Below are 9046 nucleotides of genomic sequence, written 5' to 3'. Positions count from 1 at the left end.
GAGTGTGGGTGAGTGTGGGTGAGTGTGAGTGAGTGTGAGTGAGTGTGAGTGAGTGTGAGTGAGTGTGGGTGGGTGAGTGAGTGTGAGTGTGGGAGAGTGAGTGTGAGTGTGGGAGAGTGTGGGTGAGTGTGGGGTGAGTGAGTGTGGGTGAGTGTGGGTGAGTGAGTGTGGGTGAGTGTGGGTGAGTGTGGGTGAGTGTGGGTGCTCACACTCACATGAGTGTGGGTGAGTGTGAGTGTGAGTGAGTGTGGGTGAGTGTGGGTGAGGTGAGTGTGGGTGAGTGTGGGGTGTGGGTGAGTGAGGTGGGTGAGTGGTGTGGGGTGAGTGTGGGTGGTGAGTGTGTGTGGGTGAGTGTGGGTGAGTGAGTGTGTGTGAGTGAGTGTGAGTGAGTGTGAGTGTGGGTGCTCACACTCACATGAGTGTGGGTGAGTGTGAGTGAGTGTGGGTGAGTGTGGGTGAGTGTGTGTGAGTGTGGGTGAGTGTGAGTGTGGGTGAGTGTGTGTGTGAGTGAGTGTGGGTGAGTGTGAGTGAGTGTGTGTGTGGGTAAGTGTGTGTGTGAGTGTGGATGAGTGTGAGTGTGGGTGAGTGTGAGTGTGGGTGAGTGTGGGTGGGTCTGGGTGATTATGGGTGAGTGTGGGTGAGTGTGTGTGCTCACCCAGGCGGAGTACTTGAGGCATGGCGTGTGTGTGGGTGAGTGTGGGGTGAGTGTGTGAGTGAGTGTGGGTGAGTGTGTGTGAGTGTGAGTGAGTGAGTGAGTGTGAGTGAGTGTGAGTGCTCACCCAGGCGGAGTACTTGCGGCATGGCGTGTGAGTGTGGGTGAGTGTGGGTGAGTGTGTGGGTGAGTGTGGGTGAGTGTGTGGGTGAGTGTGTGTGAGTGTGGGTGAGTGAGTGTGGGTGAGTGTGAGTGAGTGTGGGTGAGTGAGTGAGTGAGTGTGAGTATGGGTGAGTGTGTGTGAGTGTGTGGGGTGAGTGTGGGTGAGTGTGTGGGGTGAGTGTGAGTGAGTGTGTGTGAGGTGAGTGTGTGTGAGTGAGTGTGTGTGAGTGTGGGTGAGTGTGTGGGTGAGTGTGTGGGGTGAGTGTGGGGTGAGTGTGAGTGAGTGTGGGTGAGTGTCGCTACTCACCCAGGCGGAGTACTTGCGGCATGGCGTGTGAGTGTGGGTGAGTGTGGGTGAGTGTGTGAGTGAGTGAGTGTGAGTGAGTGTGGGTGAGTGTCGCTACTCACCCAGGCGGAGTACTTGCGGCATGGCGTGCGCGACCCCGAGGCACAGCAGGCAGAGAGCGGCGCGGGGGGTGGAGGGGGGGTCTCGTGTTGGGACGGGGGGGGCTCATCTTCACGTGTACTTCCTCCTCCTCCTCCTCAACCTCCTCAACCTCTTCACCCCTCGCGTCCTCGCTCACTCCATCTCGCCACTCGCTTGCTGACACGCCGAGGCAGCCACCGATGTAATAATCCTCAGCGACCCTCGCTCAGGGCGGGGCCGTCACATCGCCACCATCGACCGAGTCGCCCGCGTCGTCACCGTCATCTCCGTCTTCACGGTGCCGGCGAATAAAAATCTGGTGTTGTGGGGGGGCCTGCCTGGGGCTGTGGGTTGCCGTGCAGGGGCTGGTATGTAGTCTTTATATCCGAGATGATTGGGGGGGGGGGGGCTAGGGAGTGCCCCCCACCGCCTGTCCCTCCTCGTCCCCCTCCTCCTCCCCTTCGCGCTCCCACCGCGGATCTCGCTGCGAGACATCACAGGGACAACGTCAGCGACGCCGTAGAGTAGAGTGGTGGGGGGGGGGAGGGGGGTACGTGGTGGGGGGGAGGGGGGTACGTGGTGGGGGGGAGGGGGGTACGTGGGGCAGGGGGGAGGGGTACGTGGTGGGGGGGAGGGGGGTACGTGGTGGGGGGGGAGGGGGGTACGTGGTGGGAAGGAGGGGGGTACGTGGGGCAGGGGGGAGGGGTACGTGGTGGGGGGGGAGGGGGGGTACGTGGTGGGGGGGGAGGGGGGGTACGTGGTGGGGGGGAGGGGGGTACGTGGGGCAGGGGGGAGGGGTACGTGGTGGGGGGGGAGGGGGGGTACGTGGTGGGGGGGAGGGGGGGTACGTGGTGGGGGGGAGGGGGGTACGTGGTGGGGGGGGAGGGGGGTACGTGGTGGGGGGGAGGGGGGTACGTGGGGCAGGGGGGAGGGGTACGTGGTGGGGGGGAGGGGGGTACGTGGCGGGGGGGGAGGGGTACGTGGTGGGGGGGAGGGGGGTACGTGGGGCAGGGGGGAGGGGTACGTGGTGGGGGGGAGGGGGGTACGTGGTGGGGGGGAGGGGTACGTGGTGGGGGGGGAGGGGTACGTGGGGCAGGGGGGAGGGGTACGTGGTGAGGGGGAGGGGGGGTACATGGGGCAGGGGGGAGGGGTACGTGGAGGGGGGGAGGGGGGTACGTGGGGCAGGGGGGAGGGGTACGCGGTGGGGGGGAGGGGGGTACGTGGGGCAGGGGGGAGGGGTACGTAGTGGGGGGGGAGGGGGGACATTGGGCAGGGGGGAGGGGTACGTAGTGGGGGGAGGGGTACGTGATGGGGGGAGGGGGAGGAGATGGCTCCCCCTGTCTCCCTCCCGCACCGCCCGTAATTCGTGTCCGAGTCAGCGCCGCTCACTCACCACGTCCACTCACCACTCCACTCACCACTCCACTCACCACTCCACTCACCACTCCCCTCACCACTCCACTCACCACTCCCCTCACCACTCCACTCACCACTCCCCTCACCACTCCACTCACCACTCCCCTCACCACTCCACTCACCACTCCCCTCACCACTCCCCTCACCACTCCCCTCACCACTCCACTCACCACTCCCCTCACCACTCCACTCACCACTCCACTCACCACTCCACTCACCACTAACTCGACCAATTCACCAACCCCCGCTCACCTCGCCCATCACCCCCACGACACCTCACTCACCCCTCCCGCCACCACTCAATTCACCATACACTCACCCAAAAACTCACCTCCATAAACACCCCACTCACTCCACACCCACCTAACCACTCCACTCGCATTGCGTCAACCACTGCGCCACCACTCCACACAAAGACAAAGATCCCCCGTGTAGCCTTTAGCGGATTGCTGTGGCAAGTGCTGTTAGCGAGCAGCACCTATTAAGCACAAAAAACGCACACACACACAGATACACACAGACATACACACAGATACACACAGACATACACACAAATACACACACAGATACACACAGACATACACACAAACACACAAACACACGTACATACACACAGACATACACACAGACATACACACAAACACACGTACATACACACAAAGACACGTACATACACAGATACACACAGACATACAAAGAAGTTGGGGGGCCGGGGGGAGTGATGAAAGGTCAAAGGGGATGGCAGGGGATGAGGTGGGATGGGAGGGAGAGGGGATGAGATGGGATGGGAGGGAGAGGGGTGGGTGGGTGATGAGAGGGGACGAGAGGGAGGGAGTCTGGGGGAGAGAGAATGAGAGAGAGGGGGGAGGGAAGGGGGGAGAGAGAGCGCGGTGCAGTAAATTGATTTTTTTCCGAGGTTTTTTTTTTTGTTAAATTCGCGAGGGCTGAGAACGCGAGACTTAGCCCCCCCCCCCCCCGGTCTCCGCTACCCCAACCCCTCTCCCTTAAACAGCCCCCCACCCCCTACCGCTTACCCCCCCCCCCCCAGCGCAAACGCACAATGCAAATATAAACACAGTCACACTGCAGCATGTAGACACACACACATACACGCGGCACGTCAATATACACTCAAATACAAAGATCACCCCTACAGCCGTGGCAGTCTTGTGGTGGGGGCAAATGCTCTTAGCGAGCAGCACCTATGAAGGTGCCTGCACGGCACACGAGGGGGGTGGGTGGCCAGCACCACGCCCGGCCGTCTTTTTCTCCCTAGTGGCGATGTTTACTATACACTGCACCAGATACTCATTTGACGCTGAGTTGACCTAGGGGAGGCCCAGGACCGGTTCAGATAACTGACACTGGTGTTGGCCCTGAGCGGGAATCGAACCCGGGTCGTCGGGTACGTAGCGCAGCGCGCTGACTACTACACTACGCCCACGTGTACACATACACACACGTGTACACATACACACACACGCACGTGTACACACGCACATGTACACACACACACGCACATGTACACGCACGCACGTGTACATACGCACACACACGCACGTGTACACATACAAGTGTACACATACACACGCGCGCGCGCACACACGCACGCACACACGCGCGTGTACACACGCACATGCACACACACGCACGCACGTGTACACACACACGCACGTGTACACACGCACATGCACACACACGCACGCACGTGTGTACACACAAGTGTACACATACACACACACACCCACGCACGGCTTTCGTATGGGGGCAGGGGGGAGGTGGTGTTTGTGGTTGTATTTGTCGCAGGTTAGACGTTCCGAAATTAATTTGAGTCTCGCTTGGGGGGAGAGAGGGGGGCACGGTGGGGGAGGCAGTGGGGGAGGCAGTGGGGGAGGGGGTGGGTGGGGGGGACATGGCGTGGGGGGAAGGGGGGGGGGCGCCCCAGGGGGGTCTCTAATCCACTCTGCCACTGCTCATTATTAATACGCGGACTCGCGCACGCGCCCGGAGGGAGGGGGGCTGGGGGGGGGGAAGGGGGAGGGGGGATACGGAGAGGGAGGGGGGGAGCCGCTCCAGGCTCACAATATCGATGTTCTTAAAATAAATAAATATCCAGCATCCAACACCACCCAGAACTACCCGGCACTACCCAACAAGTCGTAATGAAAAAAGTGAAACAGAAAATCATAACAGAATTAATCAAAAACAGAGAGAGAGAGAGAGGGGGGGGGAGAAGAGAGAGATGGGGGTGCGAGAGAGGGAGGCAGACTCACACATCGACAGCAGAGAGAGAGAGAGCGAGAGGGAGAGAGACGGGCGCAGATGAAGGAATGAATCAGAGAGAGATAATCATATCCGCATTTCACACATCACGCACACACGCGCAAAGACAAATATCCCCTGTGTAGGCTTTAACACACTGTTGGGACAAGCGCTGTTAGCGAGCACCTATTAAGAACGACGACGGCACCCCGGTGCCGCAGCTTAGCACACCACACGAGGAACTCACTCACGGTCGAGTCAACCTAGGGGAGTCCCGCGAGCGGGGTCATCGGCTACCCGCGTCTCCCGGTGTCTCCCCACGTCTCCCGTGTCTCCCCGCGTCTCCCCGTGTCTCCACGTCTCCCCGTGTCTCCCAGCGTCTCCGCGTCTCCCCACGTCTCCCCGTGTCTCCACGTCTCCCGTGTCTCCGCGTCTCCCCACCTCTCCCCGTGTCTCCCAGCGTCTCCGCGTCTCCCCGTGTCTCCCCGTGTCTCCCCGTCTCCCGTGTCTCCCCGCCTCTCCCCGTGTCTCCCAGCGTCTCCGCGCCTCCCCGTGTCTCCCCGTGTCTCCCCGTGTCTCCCCGTGTCTCCCCGTCTCCCGTGTCTCCCCGCCTCTCCCCGTGTCTCCCAGCGTCTCCGCGCCTCTCCCCGTGTCCCCGTGTCCCCGTGTCTCCCCAGTAGGCAAGGGGGGTACCGCTCAAGGTGGAAGGGGTTGGGGAAAGGGGATGAGCAGGCAGGGGTTAAGGTAAGGGGGTGGGGGGGGGGGGGTTCTGGGGGCGGGTAAGGGGTGAGTATCGTGAGAGGCGATGGGGGTCAGCTGAGGGGACGCGGGGTCGGATAATCGGGTGATCCTCTTAGTGGCGAGGCGCGGGATGAGAGGAGCTTCGCGTATCGGCGCCGGGGAAGAGATCGCGAGATTCGTGGTGGAGAAAGCGGCACGGGGTGGTGTGTGGTGGTGGTGGGGGGGGGGCAGGGAGTGGAGTGGGGGGTGGAGTGTGGGGTGGGGGAGACTCGAAGACAAAGATCCCCCGTGTAGCCTCCACAGACTGTTGGGGAAAGTTGCTGCTATTCGGGCGCACGAGGGACTGAATGGATGGCAAATACCATGCCCGGTCACCTTTATCTCCCAAGCGCTGATAATTATTTAAATTGTGTTTACACAGCGCTCATTTAACTGCTGAGTCGACCTACCGGAGGCCCAGGAGCGGTTCAAATAATCGTCACTGGGTGTTGGCCGTGAGCGGGAATCGAACTCGGGTCGCCGGGTTCGTAGCGCAGCGCGCTGACCGCGACTCTTCCGCTCCCTCAAACAAACAAAGATCCCCCGTGTAGCCTTAACAGACTGTTGGGGCAAGTCCTGTTAGCGAGCACCTATGAAGGCCGGCACGGCACACGAGGGGGTGGGTGGCCAGCACCACGCCCGGCGATGATGACACACCGCATCGGGCACTACTTTGAGGCTGAGTCGACATAGAGGATTCCCAAGACCGGTATAAATGTGTGTATGTGTCTACACGTGTGAGTATGTATATATGTGCGTGTGTGTATTGTATATATGTGTGTGTGTATAGGTGTGTATGCGAGTATGTAGGTGCTCGCTAACAGAACTTGCCACGAAAGTATGTTAAGGCTATCTGAGGGATCTTTGTCTGCGTGAGTATGTGTATGTGTGTATGTGTGTATGTATGTGAGTATGTATGTGTGTGTATGTATGTGTGTATGTGTGTATGTATGTGAGTATGTATGTGTGTGTATGTGAGTATGTGTATGTATGTGTGTATGTGTGTATGTATGTGAGTATGTATGTGTGTGTATGTGAGTATGTGTATGTGTGTATGTATGTGTGTATGTATGTGAGTATGTATGTGTGTATGTGAGTATGTGTATGTGTGTATGTATGTGAGTATGTGTGTATGTATGTATGTGTATGTATGTGTGTATGTGTGTATGTATGTGAGTATGTATGTGTGTGTATGTGAGTATGTGTATGTGTGTATGTATGTGAGTATGTATGTGTGTGTATGTGAGTATGTGTATGTGTGTATGTATGTGAGTATATGTATATATGTGTGTGTGGGGGGGAGGAGCGGTAGTGCAGCGGTTAGCTGTGCTGCGCTACGAACCTGGCGAACAGAGTTTGATTCCCGCTCACGGTTAACACCACTGACGATTATCTGAACGGGTCCTGGGCCTCCCCTAGGTCAACTCAGCCTCAAATGAGTACCTGGTGGAGTGTGTAAACATCGCCACTGGGAAGACAAAGGCGGCCAGGCGTGGGAAACTGCCCACCCACCCCCTTGTGTGCCGTGCCGGCCTTCGTAGGTGCTCGCTAACAGCACTTGCCCCAACAGTCTGTTAAGGCTATACGGGGGATCTTTATATACACACACACAGACTTTCTTGAATGTCACGCTCTCATCTCGCCTGTCTGTCGCTCTCTCTTCTCATCTCTCTCCCAACTCGCTCGCTCGCTCTCCCTACTTTCCATTCTATCTGCAAACTATCGCCCCGTCTCCTCTCTTTGTATTTGGCTCTCTCGCCTCTCTTTCTTTCTCTCCCCTCCCCCGCTCTCGAATTTGCGTGTCATCCTTGCGCAGGGGCCATGCTAATCTTTCTTAATTTTGGAGCTATTATTTAATTTATTATTTTATCTTTATACGTGACTTTACCGAAAGAACCAAAGCATACATGCTAATCTTCTCTGTATCGTTCCAATTTCAGTATACGTACTGCCGAAGCAAATGTGTCTCACTCTCGTCCCGTCTCTCGCCTCTGATCGCATCAGCAGCCTCATCAGCGCGAGACTCACCGTGTCCGGCCCGTGCCTTTCCAATTCTATTTCACTCTTTTTTTTTACGATCAGTGGAAACAAGAAGATGCTCGGTGTAGTCGGCACTTTGCTTCGTTCATCATTTCGTAATTTTTTTTTAATAACTTTGCTTTATGTAAACCCCCACCCTCTCGCTCACTCTCTCGCTCTCTCTCTCTCGGTCACTCTCTCGCTCACTCTTTTTTTTTTACGATCAGTGGAAACAAGAAGATGCTCGGTGTATTCGGCACTTTGCTTCGTTCATCATTTCGTAATTTTTTTTTTACAATTTTTAAACTTAGCTTCATGTAAAACCCCCACCTCTCGCTCACTCTCTCGCTCACTCTCTCGCTCACTCTCTCGCTCTCTCTCGTTCTGCACGCAGCCCTTCTCGCAGTCCAACGGCCTCCGACGGGTAGCTCATAATTGCATGCAGAGCTCCCCGTCATCTGCCACCGAGCACACGGCCTCCTCCATCGCCCACTGCTCCTTACTCTCGACATCTCTCTCTCCAATCCCTCTCTTCTAGTCTCTGGTGACAGCAGCAGCAGCAGCACCATCATCATCATCACCACCACCACCACCATCTCACCCACTCCCTCCACTCCCCCGCATTTCTTCAATTCCTTTCTTCTGTCTCTCTCTCTCTCTCTTCCACCCTCTCTCTCTCTGTCTCTCTAATTCATCTCTTCGAGTCTCTGGCGACAGTCGTAGCAGCAGCAGCATCATCAGCATCAGCGCCAGTCTCCACGTCTCTCTGTCTCACCGAGCGCTCGACTCGCGGCTAATGATCACGCGAGCATTCGCAGTCCCCTCCTCCCCGCCGCCGCCCGCATGTCCCGCTCGTTACGCGGCCGCGCGCCGGATGAGGCTGTCTGTCCCGGCAGCTCGAATTCAATAATCTCCGAGCGGCGCGCTCCACCGTGTTTAATTTTCACACGGCAATATATATTTATGATTGTCATAGTTCACATATACGCACATATACACACGCACATATACACACACACACACACGCGCGTGTGTGTACGTGTGTGCGTGTGAGCGGTGGTGCAGCGGTTAGCGCGCCGCGCTACGGACCCGGCGACCCGAGTTCGATTCCCGTTGACGGCCAACATTGGTGACGATTATCTGAACCGGTATCTGGGCCTCCCCTAGGTTGACTCAGCCTCAAATTAGTACGTGGTGCGGTGTGTAAACATCGTCACTGGGGAGACAAATGCGGCCGGGCGTGGGGAACTGCCCACCCACCCCCTCGTGTGCCGTGCCGGCCTTTGTAGGTGCTCGCTAACAGCACTTGCCCCAACAGTCTGTTAAGG

At 57.7% G+C, this 9046-nt stretch overlaps 1 pseudogene; it reads right to left on the bottom strand.

Moving 5' to 3' along the window:
- Window positions 1-7485: 7485 nt before the first annotated feature.
- LOC144740437 (U6 spliceosomal RNA) lies at window positions 7486-7661 on the bottom strand (annotated as a pseudogene).
- Between the last annotated feature and the right edge of the window lie 1385 nt (window positions 7662-9046).

This window comes from Lampetra planeri, unplaced genomic scaffold (genome assembly GCF_965212315.1).
Source record: "Lampetra planeri unplaced genomic scaffold, kcLamPlan1.2.h2 scaffold_2150, whole genome shotgun sequence".
In the NCBI taxonomy this organism is placed as follows: Eukaryota; Metazoa; Chordata; class Hyperoartia; order Petromyzontiformes; family Petromyzontidae; genus Lampetra; species Lampetra planeri.
Note: the sequence above shows the minus strand (reverse complement) of the source record. Positions and strands in the feature narration are given on the sequence as shown.